The 20,901-nt window shown below is 41.3% G+C and overlaps 1 long non-coding RNA gene across 3 annotated transcripts in view; it reads left to right on the top strand.

Moving 5' to 3' along the window:
* Positions 1-3,089: 3,089 nt before the first annotated feature.
* The window catches only part of LOC129560305 (uncharacterized), a 48,924-nt gene continuing 31,112 nt past the window's right edge, over positions 3,090-20,901 (top strand). For 2 of the 3 annotated variants that reach the window (XR_016039366.1, XR_016039367.1), the window contains exons 1-2: positions 6,753-7,957; positions 12,506-12,627. This is a non-coding gene — a long non-coding RNA (uncharacterized LOC129560305). Of the gene's footprint in view, positions 3,299-6,752; positions 7,958-12,505; positions 12,628-20,901 lie in introns of those variants that run through there. The other variant, XR_008686734.2, reaches the window with a different exon arrangement.

The raw sequence follows: 20,901 nt of genomic DNA, 5'->3' as shown, positions 1-20,901 counted from the left end.
GTAAACGCAGAGCTCTAAGCGCCATGCCGTTTCTATGGACCAGCTTTTTATGATTGTGAGATTCAACGCTCCTGGGTATTTGACTATCTGCACTTCAGACCTTAAATAACAAACATGGCAAGGACTCAGCAAGTCTGCAATCATTCTCAGAGCCTAGAACCTAGAGTGTTCTCCTATTCTGTGCTTTCTTTGCCAGTGTCTTCCAAGGTCACGTCAGCTGTGTGCTTCCAGGGACAAGTGTCAGTGATGGCAATAAAGAGATCAAAGGCATGAAGCACATATGTGTCAGTCCTGTTCTCAGAGAGACAGATACATACACACAGCATTAAGTAATTGATTGATCAAAATATAAACATAACAACCTAGACATATATGACATAACACATATGTTAATAAAATGGAATAAAAAATTAAAAATACAATTAAGAAAGCTATAAACATAACAACCTGTGCCCATGGAGAATCCCATGGTCAGAGGAGCCTGGTGGGCTACAATCCACAGGGGCTCAAAGAGTTGGACATGACTAAAGTGACTAAGCACGCTCGCAATAGTGAATTGCCAAAAAGAAAACATCCTAAACATTTCACACTCTTTACAGTAGGTGTTGTTTTACACATGTAGTGTCTCATTCCTAGGTGCGTCCTGTGTGTGTTCGTGTGTGTGTGCTAAGTTGCTTCAGTCGTGTCTGACTCTTCGTGACCCTAAAAACTGTAGCCCTCCAGGCTCCTCTGTCCGCGGGATTCTCCAGGCAAGAATACTGGAGTGGGCTGCCATGCCCTCCTCCAGGGGATCTTCCCAACCCAGGGATCAAACCTATGTCTCTTACATTTGCCTGCATTGGCAGGCTGGTTGTTTACTGCTAGTGCCACCTGAGAAGCCTGAGATGGGTCCTAATTATTCCCATTTCACAGTTGGGAAAACTGAGACTGGAAGCTTAAGTCTTGACTGATATCAGTTGGTGAGTGTGAGTTAGAACCAAGAACTCCATACTTACTGTGCAAACTTTACCACTTAACAGTTTGTGTTATTGAGAGAGTTGCTTCACCTCTCTAAACCTATTTAAACCAATTTCCTAATACATAGAATGCAAATAATAATAGTTTCTGCTCAGTGGATTTGTTGGTACATCAAATGAGGTTCTATGTGTAAATATTTAACACAGTTCATGACATATAGCAAGTCTGCAATAAATATTTGCTATTATCATTAGTAAAATCATCTCCATTATTACTAGGGTTGGTTTTCTTTTTCACATTATTAGAAAAACACAATGGATAATCCCTCAGCTAGGTTTTTTATTATTATTATTCTTAAATGCTCCATACTTTAAAACTATCTACTTAGAAGAACTTGTTCAATGTTAAACTTTAAACAAAGAAAAACTCTAGCAGGAAGGTGATGAAGTAGAAAGGTGAAATTTCCCTTCATAAGCACTTTTCTTTTCTTTGGGAGGTGGACACTAAATGATTTGTGTGTGCACATTTGTCTATGCAGCTCTCAAAATTAAAATTCTTTAGAGGGAACCATTGAAACCCAATCATTCAAAAAGCTTAAAAAATGACATCTTGAAGAGCTCCTTGGTACTAATTCATCAAAGTTAGCAAAGATTCAACTGTGATTCTTTATTCAGATTCATTTCTCCCACAATATTAAATGCCATGAAGCTTTGCAGCTTTGTATCCCAATGAATGGTGATACCAAGGGAAAAGTGGAGTGAACAAGTGGGATGAGCCCACTCTAGCAGCTCTCTTGGGAAAAAAAAAAGTTCTTTAGAAAGAATCACTTAACCTTGACAACTTCTGTGCTTAATAGTGTATAGATAGGATCACCAATTTTATTTATTTATTTATTTTTCAGGATTAAGTGTGATTTTATTTTATTTTTTAATTTTTTTTATTGGAGGCAAATTACCTTACATTAATATATTTGTTTGTTTTGCCATACATTGACATGAATCTGCCCCGGTGTACATGTGTTCCCTTTCTTGAACCCCCCCTCCCACCTCCCTCTTCTCCATATCCTCTCTCCAGTTCATCCCCGTGCACCAGCCCCAAGCATCCTGTATCATGCGTCGAACCTGGACTGGTGATTCATTTCACATATGATAATATACATGCTACAATGCCATTCTCCCAAATCATCCCACCTTCCTGAAGTTTACAGTTAACCATTCTATATCACTTTGAAAAACATTTTCACCAGCATTACCTCATCCCGGCTTTACACTAATCCTGCAAAGTGAATGGTATTATGTTTCCATTTTACAGAAGGGAAAACTGAGTCACAAAGAGGTTATCTACTCAAGGTCAGCTCAGTAATATTAAGAACCAGGAATGACACCATCTTCCTTCTCCATATTTCCTGTTCTTCACACTATTAGAAGTACCTAAAAGCTGGAATCAAGATTGCTGGGAGAAATATCAATAATCTCAGATATACAGATGACACTACCCTTATGGCAGAAAGTGAAGAGGAACTAAAAAGCCTCGTGATGAAAGTGAAAGAGGAGAGTGAAAAGGTTGGCTTGAAGCTCAACATTCAGAAAACAAAGATCATGGCATCTGGTCCCATCACTTCATGGGAAATAGATGGAAAAACAGTGGAAACAGTGTCAGACTTTATTTTTTTGGGCTCCAAAATCACTGCAGATGCTGATTGCAGCCATGAAATTAAAAGACGCTTACTCCTTGGAAGGAAAGTTATGACCAACCTTGATAGTATATTAAAAAGCAGAGACATTACTTTGCCAACAAAGGTCCCTCTAGTCAAGGCTATGGTTTTTCCAGTGGTCATGTATGGATGTGAGAGTTGGACTGTGAAGAAAGCTGATCACCGGAGAATTGATGCTTTTGAACTGTGGTGCTGGAGAAGACTCTTGAGAGTCCCTTGGACTGCAAGGAGATCCAACCAGTCCATCCTAAAGGAGGTCAATCCTGGGTGTTCATTGGAAGGACTGATGCTAAAGCTGAAACTGCAATACTTTGGCCACCTCATGCGACGAGTTGACTCACTGGAAAAGACTCTGATGCTGGGAAAGGTTGGGGGCGGGAGGAGAAGGGGACGACGGAGAATGAGATGGCTGGATGGCATCACCGACTCTGTGGACATGAGTTTGAGTGAACTCCGGGAGTTGGTGATGGACAAGGAGGCCTGGCGTGCTGTGATTCATGGGGTCGCGGAGAGTCGGACACGACTGAGCGACTGAACTGAACTGAACCGAACTGAAAGAATGATCAAGATCAGTAACATCTCAATAACAATAAATAAATGTCCTCATATGAAGTTAAACTTTTAAAGGTTGGGATCACCTATTTATGAAATAAATTGAATGTCAATCATTTGGTAATATTTACTGGGTACATATTTGTTGAGAAACAAACATTAGTCTAGGGGTAAATGTGAAATATCAGACCCAGTGTCTGCTCACAGGGATGAAACATACAATTATGGAGAGAAATACAAGTCCGTTAACAAAATAATGGTGTATGAAAATTGGTCATTACTTTAGACCAATTTTTCCTAAGCTATAAGTTGTCTTCCTGCTGGTTTTTCCAGGTGTTAATAATTTTCTCCCTTTAAAAACTTTGGAAAATTGTAGGGGGTGAGCTTCATGGTAGGAAGACCTTCTGTGGGAATATAGGGATCCTGGTATTAGAGACTGGCAGTGCACAAGTTGCCCATGTCAAGTTCCTAAAGTCCCACAAAAATAATGAAAACTTCTTTAGCTTTTTGAGCCAGCATCTCCTAAACATTTCATCATGAAACAAGTTTACTCACAAAATCTTATTGAGGAATGAGTGTCCTTGAAATAAGTGATTCTCAAACTTGAGAATACATAAAAGTTACTTGGAAAAGTGGTGAAAATACATTTCTTGCCTCACCAGAAATTCTGATTCAGGAGGACTTGGGTACAGTCTGAGAACTTGCATTTTTCGCAAGCTCCTAACTGTTCCAATTTGTAGATTTGAACTAAACTTGAGTAGAAGAATCCCTGCAAAACACTTTCTAAAATGGTCCTCTAGAAAGCTAGACCCTTGAAATGGACTGAACTGTAGCCCCCTCACCTCCAGTGAAACTCAGATATTGAAGTTTTAATCCCAAATATAATTATACCTGGAGATAGAGCTTTTAGGAGGTAATTAGGGTTAAATGAAGTCATAAGGGTGGGGTCCTAATCTGAGAGGACTGGTGGACTTTTAAGAAGAGGAAGAGAGATAGATATCTGCCCCCTCCCCACAGAGATGTTCAGAGCAGCATTATTTTTAATGACATCTCACTGTGCACATGTGCTGGAGTTTCTCTAATGTATTCTAAAATATATTCCCGGGTCAAAGGCCACGCAATCTTCAATTCCCACAGATGCTGTACTAATTGGTGTATATGTATGGTCAATGTGAGAGTTTCTGTGGTCTTTCATTTTCCAGATTTACATTTACATGGAGCACAGGTGACCTGCGGATCAGGTTGACTGATCAGAAGATGATTGCTAAGTTAAGGAGAGATGCTGATGGTCTGAGGAAAGTGCACACAATAGAGCCAGGGAAGGAGAGGAGAGGTGTGAATCTATTTACAAATGAAACCCATGGGACTTGGTAATGGAGAGTGGAGACACGAGGAGGGGGATGGAGCCAAGGACTGCTCTTCAATTTCTAGCTTGAACAGGAGGAGGGAACTTACGTATAGTTTGCCTGGTGATGAATTCCCTTAGAACGTGTCACCTCTGAACAGGGCAGGTACCAGAAAGCACTGTCCATCAAGCACTTGGATATTCAGGTCTGGGGACAGAATAGATCAAGACAGAAAACACAATTTGTGGAATTTTCAAAATAGATGAAATTGGAGGAACTGGATTGGGAAAAGAAGGTAGAGTCAGAAGAGGACTGAGCTGAGAAAATATCCCTGGGAATCATTAGTATTTAAAGGGGTACAGCAGAAAGAGAAGACTGTAGAACAGACAGAAACTAAAGGAGCAGCCAGAGAAATAGAGTTTTAAAGAGTAAGTGGTCACGTACATTACATTCAGGGAGGAAGCCAAGAAAGTGAAATCTGAAAATTAAATATTAGTGTCGCAATAAGGCCATTGAACCCATGTTAAAGATGGTTTCAGTAGAAAGTGCATAGGTGGAAAAGACTGCAATGGCTTTTAAGGAATAAAAAGGAAGAAGAATAACAAGTGCCAATAGCTAGTTTTCATAAGTTGGGTTCTCTGTAGGTAGATACCGAGATGGAGTTGGATGTAAGATGTTTATTGTAAATCAACACAAGTGAAAAGAAGGAGAATGATCTCAGGACTTTGGCTTCAGAGTCCATGAACTTAACCTTTCTATTATAGTTCCTTTCTAGTAAAAACAAATAAACAAATAAACCACCAATCCCTCTCATGCCCCCAGAATCAGATTCATCAAATCCATTCTGTCCCACTATGGTCTCTATTTTCATCCTTCTAGCCTTATCAGGGAAACTGAAGTGAAGAGTTAGGAGAGCAAAGAACATAAAATAAACTTTTATTTCTCCCTCACCTTTTCTCCCTTTCATCTTCCCCCATCATTGCTAGAATGAACACTTAGTAAACGAGATAAACTTGTGTGTACAAACGAAGCCCCATGATTATGCACTGTGAGTGCCAGTAATAGAATGACCAATAGTGTCAACACACAATCTCTACTGCCAGGGACTGGGAAGGCAGGTGCCTTGGTTCACTGAGCCTAATCACAAGCAAAATCAAAACGATCATAGCTTCTTTTCTTTATGAGGCTGCTCTGAAACATCAGCGAGAACTCACTGTGCGTTCAGCTCCTAGGTACAGCAGGGCTCAGGATATGGTAGATATGGCTGCCCCTGCCCATCAGAGTTGCTGGAGAAGGAGCAAGGCCAGCCTGCGGTTACCCAGATGCTCCCTGGGAAGAGTTGGGATGAAGATGGAAAGGTTGGGGATCTGGCAAAGAAGTCTTCTGTCTGAAAAAGACTTAGTTAATTTTCAATCAACTTTTTCTTAGGAGCTAAGAAATGAAAGTTTGAACTTGACTATCAAGGAACACACCAGTTGGTAATGGGGCCCCCAGGAGGAAGTCAACAAGCTCCACCACATCTAACAACACCTACTGCTGGCAGCCTTTCCCCCAATCAGGCAGCTCTACACCTAGCTCTCCTGCTTTCCACCTGGGGACACAGGGAGATAAATGGACACCAAGAGGAAATTATTTCACTTCCTTCCCAGAGACAAGATGGAGGTGGAAGAATCAGCATAAATTGAACATCTAATGCGTGTTGGTTGCATTACATACAATGGGCAGTGTTACTATCCCCACCAGACAGATGAAGACACGGAAGCTCAGCCACTTACTTAAGACACCCATCTAGTTTTTCAGCAAGCTAGGGTGTAAAGTCATGTCAGCTGGGTACCCAAGTCCCCATTCTTTCTATAGCTGCATCAGGTGTTTCTCCAGATAGTTTAGATTTAAAAGCATGGGTCCCTTATGGCTGGTTCTTTGAACATATCCCCTTAGGACGACCTCCATCAACACTCTGCCTTTTTCCTCTGTGCAGTCAGCACTTAGTTGGTCACTTCTAGAGAAGTTTTCAATCTAGGAGGAGAGATGGATACATGAAGAAATCATTTTGACTTAATATAGTAAATGCAAAATTAGAAGAATATGTTAGTGACTATGGACAGAGGACTGAGGACCCCTAACTTAACTTAGAGGTTCATGAAAGCCTCTTGAGGACAAACCCCTAAATCCTAAAGTATATGTCAGATTGGACTGAAAAAAGAAAGGTGGGAAGGGAATTCCAGAAAGAAGTCACATGTAACAGAAGCAAAGAGACATGAAACAGCCTGAACTCTTTGGGCAAATTGCAAGCAATCTGGCAGTTCTGGAGAATAACCCTGATAGCACATTTGGTAAAGAATCTGCCTGCAATGTGGGAGACCTGGGTTTGATCCCTGGGTTGGGAAGATCCCCTGGAGAAGGGAAAGGCTCCCCACTCCAGTATTCTGGCCTGGAGAATTCCATGGACGATCCATGGGGTCGTAAAGAGTCGGACACGACTAAGCGACTTTCACTCACTCACTCATATGAGGTCGAGAGAGGGGAGAAATGAATCTAAACAGATAAGGGTCCTTTTCAGGCTAAACTCTAGGTGCTACCATAAATATACAAGTAAGAACATTTGCATGAAATATTTCAAGACCTTGGTAGACTAGTTTAAGAACTTTGGTGGTCATTACATTAAGCACTCCTATCTGTGAAGGCAGAATCTCACATCCCGTCAAATGTAACTCAATGTACCAACATTACACACAGACACATAAATTCACAAAATATTTATTGAGCACTGACTAAGTGCCGTGCCAGGAAGTCATCTAACATCCCCTAAAACTCACACACACACAAAAGCACGTCCTTGCTTGGAATGACCTTCTAGTGTGAGCAGACAGTGAAGAAAATGAGTGAATTATCTGTTATCTCAAGAGGTGTTACATGCCATGCAGAAAGACACCTCAGGGAAGGGAGTAAGAAGTAGCAAGAGAGAAATTATGGTATTAATAGAATGCTCATGAAGAGCTCAGTTGGAAGGTCTTGTTCGAGAAGACACTTGAAGAAGATGGGAGGGTTGGTCAAGCTGAACTGGGAGAAGAACTTTCCAGGAAAAGGGCCCCACCAACACGAAAGCCCTGAGGCAGCGTGCACTTGGCATATGTGAAGAGTGACAAGGGGACAGGTGTGGCTGAAGCAGACTGATCAAGAGGAAAGATGGTAGGAAATGAGGTCAGAGAAACAGTAAGAAGAGAAGCGCTTTTTAAGTCATCAGGGATTTGGGTTTTCCCTGAGAGGGAAGAGTAGTCCCTGGAGTGCTTTGAGCAGAGGATGGTTTGCTCTGACTCAGGTTTTAACTGGGTCAAGAGAGGGAGCAAGGAGGTCAGTGAGGAGACGGCTGCAATAATCCTGACGAGAGGTATGGAGGATTGGACTGGGGACAGAACGGCAGAGGTGGTGAAAGTGACTCATCTCTGGGTGTAGGAAAGGGTGGCTCAGCGAGGACAGTGTCCAGGCTGATCCAAGATTTTGACCTGAGGAGGTGGAGGGAAGACAGCGCAGTTCTGCTTGCAGGTTTGCTTCATTTTTAAGATATTTGAAAGAATTATACTTCTGAGTTCTATTAATAAATTTTCCCTTTCTTGTGATTTTTCTCTAGGCCAGAATACTGGAGTGGGTAGCCTTTCCCTCCTCCAGGGGATCTTCCCAACTCAGGAATCGAACTGGGTCTCCTGCATTCCAGGCAGATTCTTTACCAGCTGAGCTACCAGGGAAGCCCTGTGATTTAAACTTACTACATTTTAGTGTAAACAATTAAAAGGCGAGTTGAGCTTGGTATTATATTTTGTAGACAATCCATTAACATCTATAAAGTGTTAGTCCCTCCATCATGTCCGACTTTTTGTGACCCCATGGACTGTAGCCACTAGGCTCCTCTTTCCGTGGAATTCTCCAGGCAAGAATACTGGCGTGGGTCGCCATCCCCTTCTCCAAAAGGTCTTCCCATCCCAGGGATCGAACCCGGATCTCTTGCCCTGCAGACAGATCCTTTACTACCTGAACCACCGGGGAAACCTAATTTTTGATTCTTCAATTTTCTTTTCACATTTCAGAACAATACATTGTTTTTATTGGTTCTCAGGCCAGTGAAAAGCTCCTAATCCTAATCACTCTTTCTAGAGTGGGTGATAAATAAAACATCTCTGCTTGCCTTCTTGGAGTTTGTAGTCAAAGATAGAAAAAAAATAATAAAAGGAAAATATGTATTTTTATTTCACATGGTTTGAATCCTAAAGCTCATATAAATATTTTATGTGATTCTCACAACAACCCTATGAGGTAGGTACTATTAGTGCCTCCATTTTAAAGATAAGGAGGTTGGAGCCCAGAAAGTTTGAGTGGCTGGTCTAAGATCTCAAATGTATGTGCTGTCTAAGCCAGGATTTGAATCCAGAAAATTACATTCCTGGCATCACTGGATTCTCTTAACCAAGTCTTACGATTTACAATAGGAGTGCTATAACCCCAGGAAGCATTTGTAAATGAAGGAGGGGGATGCTTTGGGCTCATTCCAGTGATGGAAGAGCACCACTGTTGTCAGGGAGGGGTAGGGAGGGATATCATCTTTTAGACAGTCGAACCATCAGATCAGGAGGAAATGTCCTTCCCAAAAGGTCAAGAGCTCTCCTCCCCTTAAGAAATGCCAACTGTGAAGCTGCCTCTTCATTCATCTTGCCCATTTCCACCTCTTAAGTCAAATGTTTGGCCACATAAAAGACTCGATGTTTGGTCTCAATGAGTTTTGTGAATTCCTTCACATTTCCTATTTCTTCTCTTTGTATCCTGAATTGCCACTACCCTGAGCTGGCTCTAAGAGTCAAATCCCATTACATTTGTTTTGGGGGATACTAAATATACTACTAAATATTACTCTGTAAATAGAACACTGACCAGAACTTGATGATAGTTGCAATATATCGTGAAGTAATGTGTACTCTGCATGCAAAACCAATCAATGTAACGTCTTTGGGGTATTTTTGAATAAACACGAGGCATCAGGTCAAAGAGGGTGGGGTGAAAATGTTTAGGGCGGCTTGAGAACCTGCTCTGAGACAGGCCCTCTCGGGGGCTCTGAATGGTTAAGGTCGCGCAACTGGTAAAGCGCAGAGTCTAGACTCAGTGATGATCTGAGTCTGCAGCTCACGGCTTAATGTTTTGCATCATGTTCTCTCCTGCATTGGGAGTCAAAAGAACTGGTTTCTAACCCTGATCCTCCTGTCATCTCACTGAGTGACCCCAATAAGGTTATGTGACTTCTCTGAGGCTTAGTATCTAATGGCAACCCACTCCAGTGTTCTTGCCTGGAGAATCCCAGGGATGGGGGAGCCTGGTGGGCTGCCGTCTATGGGGTCACACAGAGTCGGACACGACTGAAGTGACTTAGCAGCAGCAGCAGGATTCTTAGGGGCTTCCCAGGTGGCACTAGTGGTAAAGAACCCGCATGCCAATGCAGGAGAGGTAAGAGATGCAGGTTTGATCTCTGGGTTGGGAAGATCCCCTGGAGGAGGGCATGGCAACCCACTCCAGTATTCTTGCCTGGAGAATTCCACAGACAGAGGAGACTAGGGTGCTATGGTCCACAAGATCAAAGAGTCGAGCACGACTGAAGCGACTTCGCACACAGACATGCAGAATGCTAAAGCCTCTTCCATCTCTTCCAATCGTTGATTTTATAGGATCTTGGTCATTAAATAGTTCCTTATATTTTAAAGAAACAAATTTTGTCCTTATGTTGATGCCAGCCAGACCTGTTGCTCTTAACTGTTATAACCACTTCCCTTTGCTGAAGACATTTACCAGCCCCACCCTGACAGATCTATAAGGCTCTGGCATTCTGCCTAGGTCTAGCCCATAGAATTCCAATAACAAGTCCACTGGGCATCTGAGACCTCCAGGCTACTTGTCATACCATGCCAACTGAACTTGGGCAGAGATTAAAGTTGGCTTTTATTATTTGGGGCCAGAGTTTGAGAGAGAGTAGGGTACAAAGCCAAAAGCATTGTCTTTTGAGTCAAACAGGCATGAGTTCATATCCCAACTCAACCACTTTCTGGGCTTGTGGCCATAACCAAGCTGCAGTGTAAGAGGTACTTTCACAGAGAGGCCTCACAGGGTCTCCCAAGTCGGGTTAGCTCAGAACATGGATGTTACCCCATGATAGATCTTATCATATTTAACCATATATAGTGGGTACTTAATAAGTACTTCGATACTAAATAGTCTTTCTCAGTATCTGCAGTCAGTCCTATGAGATGGGTAAAGAAGAGGACTGGACTCTTAAGCAGCAAAATCAAGTCAAAATTCTTCAAAAATAGCATAACACCCTCACAATATTAGATAGTATGATTGCAACCTGAAATAAACTAGTTAAAGAGCAAACCTCAGATTCCAGTAGGGCTTGTCTCTAATTTAAAGCTTAGAGGAAGAAATGAATAAGCTAAAAATTACTGAGTGTGTGTGATGTGCCAGTGTGTGTGATAGGATGATACACATTTAATATTCAAAAGTTCAAAGGTTCAAAATTCAAAAAGAATTTCCAGAGGAGGGAAATAGACAAAGGCAAGATTTGCTCTAACTTTTCACACATTTTAGTGAGCCTGTTGCCTTTTTCTTCTGATTTGGAACTTTTGAGGCCACTGCTCTTAGAAGGAAAAAGCTGGTGATGCTTATCTGTGTTGAGAACTAGCAAATGCCCTCTTCCGCTCCCTTGGTCGGCCCCACTGATGTTCAGGTGCTGCCTGTGAACACCCACAGAAGACGGAAAAGATGAATCCGCAGATTGCTACAGGCACATGCTCCTCTAGATGAGGTAGCAGACACTGTGGGGCTGCGTCTGCCAATGAGATACGATCCCATTTAAGAATGACCACATCTCTCTCAAAAGTGACAGTGATGGAACATAGGCAAGAGGAATACTAAGGGCAGCTGTGTTCTGTGCGTTTTGTCCAGAGCAAGAGTCAGAAGATCCAAACTGTAGCCAAAGATTTATTGCTTGCTAATATCCTTTGTGGGCTTCCCTGATGGCTCAGCGATAAAGAATCCACCTGCCAATGCAGGAGACATGGGTTCGATCCCTGGGTTGGGAAGATCCCCTGGAGAAGGAAATGGCAACCCACTCCAGTATTCTTGCATGGGAAATCCCATGGACGGAGGAGCCTGGCGGGCTACATTCCATGAGGTCACAAATAGTCAGACACGACTTAGCAACTAAACAGCAATAACAACAATATCTTTTGTAAGCCTGTTCCATTGCCTGACAAATGGATCACTAAACATCCACATATTCATTTAGTCATTCACTAAACAAATCTGCAGTAAAACTATGTCACCAATTATGCAAAACACTTAAATACAAAGATTTGATTATTACAAATTCCTGTAATGAAGGAGTCACCGTCTAGTGAAGAAGAAAAGCATGAAAACAAATAGTGAATATAGCAAAAAGTTCAAGAATTCTTACTGAGACGTATGAAAAGTGCAATATGATCACAGAGAAAAGAGAGAATGTCTTACTCTCTAGGTTACTAGAAGTTTTCACTGAAGTAAATATATATGAGTGAGCTTTAAAATATGTTAGAATTTATCAGATAAAGTAGGTAAATAAATGTGTTCAAGGCAGAGATTGTCCTGAGGCAGTGAGTCATGAAGTAGCACATACCTAGCACAGAGTAGCCGCGTTAAATATTTGTTTCATGAATGAATAAATGTACCTATGAAGGAATGAATGAATGTTTGGAGAAGCGTTAAAAAGCTCATTGTTCCTGGACGTATTGAGTAAGATTTAGAGAAGACAGCAGGGGCATATAAACTGTGGGAAAGCTGGGGTGAATTTAAACACTCAGAATGGGTAGTTTTGATATAATTGTGTTTTCTTTTCTTTCTTTTTTTTTTTTTTTTGGCTACACAGATGTTGCTTGGCTTGTGGGATCCTAGTTCCCCGACCAGGGATTGACCCAGGCCCTCAGCAGTGAAAGTGCTGAGTGCTAACCACTGAACCTCCAGGGAATTCCCAAGAATTGTTTCTCTAACGTAAGTTTGTCTAGCAGATGACTCAAGATCTTATTTAAATCCCACAGTGCTCTTTATACTTTTTGATATGCCCTATACTTGAATTATGAACAATAGTTTCATTGGGAAGTTGACGACTTGATATGACTATAACAAATCAAGCAGAAATATTGTAGTTAAGTGCTACAATTTTTGATTAACATATTCGTTTATGTCATTCATTAACCTATTAAATACAAATGTATCCAAAGTATGCATTTATTAATTCAACTAAAGATCATTAAGCACTTATTGCAACCTGGGCTTGGACCTGGGTGTATAGTGGTAAACAAAGCAATGATGCTTTGTTCAATTATGGAGCTTATACATTCAAGTCTGTGTATCAAATGTATATAAATGTATATCAAACGGAGGTGAGTATTAGGAAAGAAAAGAACAATGTGCACGGAGAGATAATGGTGGAAGTGGATGGCCTACTCGAAAGTAACTGTTTATGGAATATGGGAAAGATTGCCTCTGTCTGTAGCAGACACTGCTCATTGTCCATCTATTGGCCATTTCCTTTTTTTCATTGCTAATTGGATCCCAGCTTAGTTTGGGGTGACCATACAAACAGCTCGAGTGGAATCACCAGGGCTAATCAACATTTTCCATGGCAAATCCATTCTTCTTTCCCAGATATTCATTTTCTAGCCTCTCTTAGAGCTAAAAGTGACCTGTGGTATGGTTCTTGCCGTGATATGTAAAGAAAGTATTCAGGGGAGACTCTTGAAAAGATTAGATATCTTAATAAAAGAGACTAATACTAGAGACTGCTTACCACTTTTTGTTCTTTGAAGACTTTGTTGGGAAGTTGTGATGTTTGGAGTTGCAGCAGTCATGGTGGTCTTAAGCTGATTAAAACAACAACAACAACAGCCTGAGGATGTTCAGAGAGATGAATGGAAAACCTTTGTTCTCCCATGACAGTCTTCTGCACTAATCCTGAAATCTAATGCCTTCAGATGTCCAGTTGCTTTAGAAAATTAGATAGCTTTTTAAATCTGAGAATGTAGGTTTTCTATCACTTGCAGCTAAAAGTCACAAATTGTAGGCTCAGAAGAGACAAGGTTATGTCTATTTTGTTAAAGATCGATTTCTCAGTTTCTACCAAAGTGTCTAGTGCATAAGAGCCACTTAACACCTGTTTAATGAGTGAATAAAGGATGGATGGGATTAATGCATTAATTGCATAAGCAGGAGAGGGTTTTGGGAAAAGCAATTTTGAGATAGTCTAACCTCAAGCAATCAGTCCTTCTCAGGGCTGGACCAGGGAGTCACGTAAGACGTAAGACATAACCCCACCAGAATAATTGACTCAGTCCTAAATGATAGAAGTTTGTTCATACACAAGATTCAGTTCAGTTCAGTCACTCAGTCATGTCCAACTCTTCACGACCCCATGAATCACAGCACGCTAGGCCTCCCTGTCCATCACCAACTCCCAGAGTTCACTCAAAACTCATGTCCATCGAGTCGGTGATGCCATCCAGCCATCTCATTCTCTGTCGTCCCCTTCTCCTCCCACCCCCAATCCCTCCCAGCATCAGAGTCTTTTCCAGTGAGGTGGCCAAAGTATTGGAGTTTCAGCTTTAGCTTCAGTCCTTCCAATGAACACCCATGACTGATCTCCTTTAGAATGGACTGGTTGGATCTCCTTGCAGTCCAAGGGACTCTCAAGAGTCTTCTCCAGCATCACAGTTCAGAAGCATCAATTCTCCGGCGATCAGCTTTCTTCACAGTCCAACTCTCACATCCATATATGACCACTGGAAAAACCATAGCCTTGACTAGATGGACCTTTGTTGGCAAAGTAATGTCTCTGCTTTTTAATATACTATCAAGGTTGGTCATAACTTTCCTTCCAAGGAGTAAGTGTCTTTCAATTTCATGGCTGCAATCAGCATCCACAGTGATTTTGGAGCCCCCCAAAATACACAAGATTAGCAAGATCTTAATACACAAAATCTTACCAGGGCTTCCCTGGTGGCTCATTGGTAAAGAATCTGCCTGCCAATGCAGGAGATACGGGTTCCATCCCTGATCCAGGAAGATCCCACATGCTGTGGAGCAGCTAAGCCCGTGGGCCACAACTATCAAGCCTGTGCTTTAGATCCTTGAGCAGCAACTACTGAGCCCCTGTGCTGGAATTACTGAAGCCCATGCACTCAAGAATCCATGCTCTGCAACAAGAGCAGCCCCTGCAACAAGAAGCCCAGGCAACACACTAGAGAGTAGCCTTGGCTCGCCGCAACCAGGGGAAAGCCTGAGCCGCACCAAAGACCACCCAGCACAACCAAATAAATGGACGAATACAGAAACGTATTTTTAAAAACTGATCTCACAGAAATTGCTCAAGAGCCAGGATTCTTTCATCTTAAGCCAGTTATAGGATCAGAGAAACTGGGTTTAGTCCCCACCTTTCCTATATTTCACGCTATATTTTCTTCACATTCAAACTATAGCTCTCATTTCCCTCTCCTTATCACCACCTGTGGTTGTTATTAAATAAGTCTTGGCCAGCATAATAAAGCAAGAAAATTAAATAAAAGACATACAGATAAAGGAAGAAGTAAGTATCATATTCAGAGACAATATGATTGTATAGAGAGAAAATCCAAAAGAATGTACAAACTATCAGAGTTAATAAGTCAGTTTTGGAAGGATATTGGTCACAGAGTTTATATTCAAATGTTAAATGTATTTTTATGCACTAATAACTGAAAATTAGAAACAATGTTTAAAACAATAGCATTTACAATAATATCAAAAAGTATCAAATCCTTAAGACCAAGTCTAGTCAGAGTTTCCAAGATCTCTACACTGAAAATTGGAAGCTATTGCTAAGAGAAATTAAAGAAGACAGATAAGTGGAAAGACTTACTATGTTTATGTTATGGATGACTCAATACCTGTAAGATGTAAATTCTCTCCAAACTCATATACCAATTCAGTGTGATCCTAATTAAAGTCTCTGAAAATGTCTTCTTTGTGGTTGTTGGAATAAATAAGCTGATTTCTAAGTTTCCTATAGAAGTGCAAAGAACCTAAAATACCCAAAGAAATTTTGCAAAAGAAGAAAATTGGAAGACTTAAACTGTCAGATTTTGATGACTACAACAAAGCTACAATTATTAAAAGAGTATATATTGCTTCAAAAAAAGACAGACTAATGCAACAGAAGAAAGAATCCAAATAGAACTCTGCCCAGTCACCTGATTTATGCCAAAAGTGCCAAGGGAATTCAGAAGAGAGAGAAAGACGTTCTAAATAAACCATTAGATATCTGGATGTGAACAAGTAAACCTTGACTATATTCATGCCACACTCCAACATTAATTATAGATGGAATGCACACCAAATGTGAAGATAAACTTCTAGGGGAGAAAGAAAAGGAAAGTATTTACATGCTTTGAATTAGCAGATATTTCTTAAACAGAACATAAGGAAGTAAAAAGGCAAGAAAAATCTGGGATAAGATTTTTATAATATTGTACATATATGTTTATATCTGACAAAGAACTCATACCTAGAATACAATAGTAACTCTTAAAAATTAATAACAAAAGAATAAATACCTACTTTAAAATGGCAAACAAGCAAAAAATAAATAAATAAAAAGAAAGAAAGAAAAAAACCTAATAGATGCTTCAGACAGATCACTTAGAAAAATGCAAATTAATACTACAATGAGTTATCAGTACCACTACATCCTCATCAGGATGGCTAAAAACTGTTTCTAACTTTTTATTTTGTATTGGAGTATAGCCAATTAGCAATGTTGTGATAGTTTCAGGTGGACAGCAAAGGGACTCAGTCATACATACACATATATCCATTCCTTTCCAAACGCCCCTCCCCAGGATAACTAATTAAAAAAAAATAACAATACCAAGCATTGTTAAGTAAGAAGAGTAGATGGAACTCTATATATTACTAGCTGGAGTGTGACTAGGGGCGCTCCTTTTGAAAAACTATTGAAACTGTCTACTAGAGTAAAACATTCACCTACCCTGCAACCCAGAAGCCCTATTATAGATACATACTCCAGAGAAATAAAATATATGCAAAACCTTGCACAAAAATATTCATAACAACCAAAAACTGGGAAAAATTCAGATATCCATCAACCTGCTGCTGCTGATCTAATCATACAATGAAACACAACTCAGCAATAAAAACAAAATGCTGATATATGCAACAACACAGATTAAACTCACAACTAGTATGCTGAGTGAGAGAAATCAGACATAAAAGAATGCCACCATATGATTTATATAAAGTTCAAGGATAGGTAAAATGAATCTATAGTGATAGTGGTTGTATCCATAGGTGTAAGTGGAAAGGGACACAGAGAAGGTTTTTTAAAAAAAATATTTATTTGTTGATTTCACCAGATCTTAGTTGCAACAATAAAGATCTTTACCTGTGGCATTTACAGCATGTGGGATCTAGTTCCCTGACCAGGGATTGAACCTGGACCCCCTGCATTGGGAGCAGAGAGACTTAGCCACTGAACCAGCAGGGAAGTCCCAAGGGAAACTTTTAAGGTGATGGAAATATTCTCTGCCTTATATTTGAATGGCGGTTACCAGATGTATACAGGTCTGCTCATACGTAGGCAATCCATGAGTTGGATACAAGATCTAGCCCTTTATGTGCCTTGCTGCTGCTGCTGCTAAGTCACTTCAGTCGTGTCCGACTCTGTGTGACCCCATAGACGGAAGCCCACCAGGCTCCCCCGTCCCTGGGATTCTCCAGGCAAGAACACTGGAGTGGGTTGCCATTTCCTTCTGCAATGTGTGAAAGTGAAAAGTGAAAGTGAAGTCGCTCAGTTGTGTCCGACCCTTAGCGACCCCACGGACTGCAGCCTACCAGGCTCCTCCATCCATGGGATTTTCCAGGCAATAGTACTGGAGTGGCTTGCCATTGCCTTCTCCGTTATGTGCCTTACTGATGTATTTTATGTTTCAATTAAATTTTAAAAAATATTTTTAAAAATTATTATACTTCACATTTCCTAAACCTCTGTTCGCACTTCTCTATCTTTATCTCTTTTTCCTTGAAAGATAAGTCCAACCTCAGAGAAGCAAGGGAAATCCACATGGACAAATTTAGCTTCAAGTAGGCCTTCAAAATAAAGATGGAAAAATCAAGGTGAAACTGGAATTGCCCACTTTGAATACCTGTACCAAAGTCTCACTGGATAATCACCCCAAATTTCACTTCACTTTGTGTCATGTACCTGTATTGACTTCTGGTTTGAACATTTGAGAAGAGATACAGCAAAAGAGAATAACTTTCCAATAATAGTGACTTTCACTCACCAGGTTTACTGGATACTGGAGATTGTGGCTCCAGCCCCATTTTTCTCACAATTAACAGTGTAACTCTGGGATGACCATGTGACTCTCCAGGCCTCTGAATCCTCAATTGAAATATGAAAGGGCTGATCAATACCTTTCTTATTCTAATGAAATACAAATAGTCTCTATCCATTCTGTCATGCAGCTAGTATTAGTGCTTGCTACAAACCAGGTATGTTTTATATCAGAGGTTGGAATTCAGGAGTTCATGTCTACTTTATTCAGTAATACTTATGATTTTACCTCCAGTAAAAGAAAAAAAAAATATCATTCATTTGATGCACAGATGAAGGATCTAGCAATGGGGAGGGATGGGAAGTGAGGGTTCAACAGGCAACAGCAGTACTGATGTCCTGTTTCTCTTAAAAGAGAAAAAAGCCCCAAACACCCTGAACCGACAGGATTCTTATGTATTTAGCTGGGAGTCTGAGTATCTGGGTCTTTCCATTTCCTTCCTCTCACAAAGAGTACAAAGTCAAGGCCACGCCCTGTGAGTGTTTGTGCGCACACCTTGATGGGTAAGGATATTTATAATGAATGAGCATAGCTCTTATTTTATTTTGTGTATGAGTAGTGTGTGTGTGTGTGTGTGTGTGTGTGCATGTTTCTTAGTGGTTGTCTAGAAGGTTGTGATATGTGTTTTTGTACATGTGTGTGTGATGGGGGAGAGGGTAGTTGGTATACGTAATAGCTGTCTGAGGCTTTATCTCTCTCTGAAGGCTGAGTAATAACAGAAAAAGTGTGAGTCAGAAAGATGAAGGGTTAACTGTTTAATGAATATGAAATTCATTCAGAAAACTGTGCTTTGTAACTGGTAAAAGGAAGTACTGAACAGTTTCTCGTAAAGTTACAATAGCCAGGCCTACAAAGGAAACCCCTCCTAGCTTGGAATTCCAGAGTGTTTCCTAGAGTTTGAAAGGTGGGCAAAAAGTCTTCTCTTTTAAAAGAGAAGAGAATGGAGTGAGGGTGCCTGGAGTCAGGAGAGCAAATTCCTCTTCCATAAATAATTTCAAGGGAAAGCTAACGGATCTATACTCAATATCTTGTCTCTTACCATTTTGCTTGTGTTCTGTTTTCATGTCCTTTCTTCTAGCGTGGCCCAACACATAGTACAGGAGAGACCAGTGACCATGAATTTCCTGTCTAACCCTTTCCCTAAATGCTCTCCGCTTCCTCATCTATCAAATGGATTCTTATCTCAAAAATAGTTGCTCTGAGCATCAGATGAACATAAGCTAATAGCTTACAGGCTGTAAACTCAACGGGAGTGGGGAATCCTCTTGGCTTGTTCATTTTTATTTAGTGTTTAGCACAGCTCTTCTCACATGATAGATATCTCCCAGATATTTGTTGAATGAATAAATGAATATATTAAAATGGACAATCTTTAAATAAACCATTCAGTTCAGTTCAGTCGCTCAATCATGTCTGACTCTTTGCGACCCCATGAATCACAGCACGCCAGGCCTCCCTGTCCATCACCAACTCCCAGAGTTCACTCAACCCTCACCCTCATCGAGTTGGTGATGCCATCCAGCCATCCAGCCATCTCATTCTCTGTCGTCCGCTTCTCCTCCCACCCCCAATCCTTCCCAGCATCAGACTCTTTTCCAGTGAGTCAGCTCGTCGCATGAGGTGGCCAAAGTATTGGAGTTTCAGCTTTAGTATCCATTAGGTGCTACTATAAAATCATTTGGTGATAATGGTGAAGGAGAAAATATAGGAATCCTCTAACTTGTATCCTACAGGTTTTTTAAGAGAATTTAGGAAGGAGGAAGGAAAAAGGCTGGTTGGGAGCTAGAGGCTAGAATCGGTAAGACAAATTGAAGCTCGCTCATGGATTCCCTGGTGGCTCAGATGGTAAAGCGTCTGCCTGCAGTGCAGGAGACCCAGGTTCGATTGCTGGGTTAGGAAGATCCCCTGGAGAAGAAAATGGCAACCCGCTCCAGTACTCATGCCTGGAAAATCCCATGGACAGAGGAGCCTGGTAGGTTATGGTCCATGGGGATGCAGAGTTGGACACGACTGAGCGACTTCACTTTCACTTTCCTTCTTTCATGCTTGGAAAGCCTGCCTCCTCCTTCATCTCTGCCTTCCCTGCCCTGAGGCCCTCACCCATCTGTGCCTTTGCATCACTCATAAACACATATCATTCACTTGACCAACAGGAGCTGCTGCTCTTCTGAGCTTGACGCTGACACTGATGCCGCCTGCCCAGCAGGGGGGCAAGCATGCTGATCAGGCGCTCCCAGGCTTGTGTTCCCACTGCAGTGTATACACAGCCAGGCCCTGGTGTTGACAGGACTGTATTTATGCAGAAAAAAGCACAGCGTGAGACACAATTTCAGTGAGAGCAACCAGAGTGGAGCCCAGAGTTAGTGACCCGGCATCACAAGCGCTCCAGCGAGGCTTTCTGTGGAAGGCCGCAAGTGCGGCCACTACCCAAGTGAGCGCCCAAATACTCAGCACTCTTCCAGGCAACGAGCCAAATGTAGGAGAACAAGCCACAAATACATCTTTTCTCCCATGCCAGGTCCTACACCTCTTGGATTCCAACAGCCATCTGTGTCCTGCCCAACAATTTGCAAGCATCACAGTACAGTGTTCTCCTTGCTTAACGGTCAGCTTATAATTTCCTTAAGTGACCTAATTTCAGTTATGCTTTGAACGGTCTTTCCACATAAGTGTATGTCAGGCTTGGTCAGGAGCTCTAGGCTCAGGGATAAATGGGACTGAACTCTTTTACTTATGAAGCTCATCGATGCAGTGATTTATTAACTGTAAGAACCAGCTTCATCACTTTCTTCCTCTGTTCCCAGTGTTTCTTCCAAACACCAGGCAAAGGCTTTAAGGTTCTTTTTCTCACTGAGTTCCCACCACAGCTCAGTAC

The sequence above is a fragment of the Moschus berezovskii genome, chromosome 16 (genome assembly GCF_049115385.1).
Source record: "Moschus berezovskii isolate FMDL1 chromosome 16, NW_MosBer_1.0, whole genome shotgun sequence".
Taxonomy (NCBI): domain Eukaryota; kingdom Metazoa; phylum Chordata; class Mammalia; order Artiodactyla; family Moschidae; genus Moschus; species Moschus berezovskii.
The sequence above is the reverse complement of the archived record's forward strand: the minus strand, read 5'-3'. Positions and strand labels throughout refer to the sequence as shown.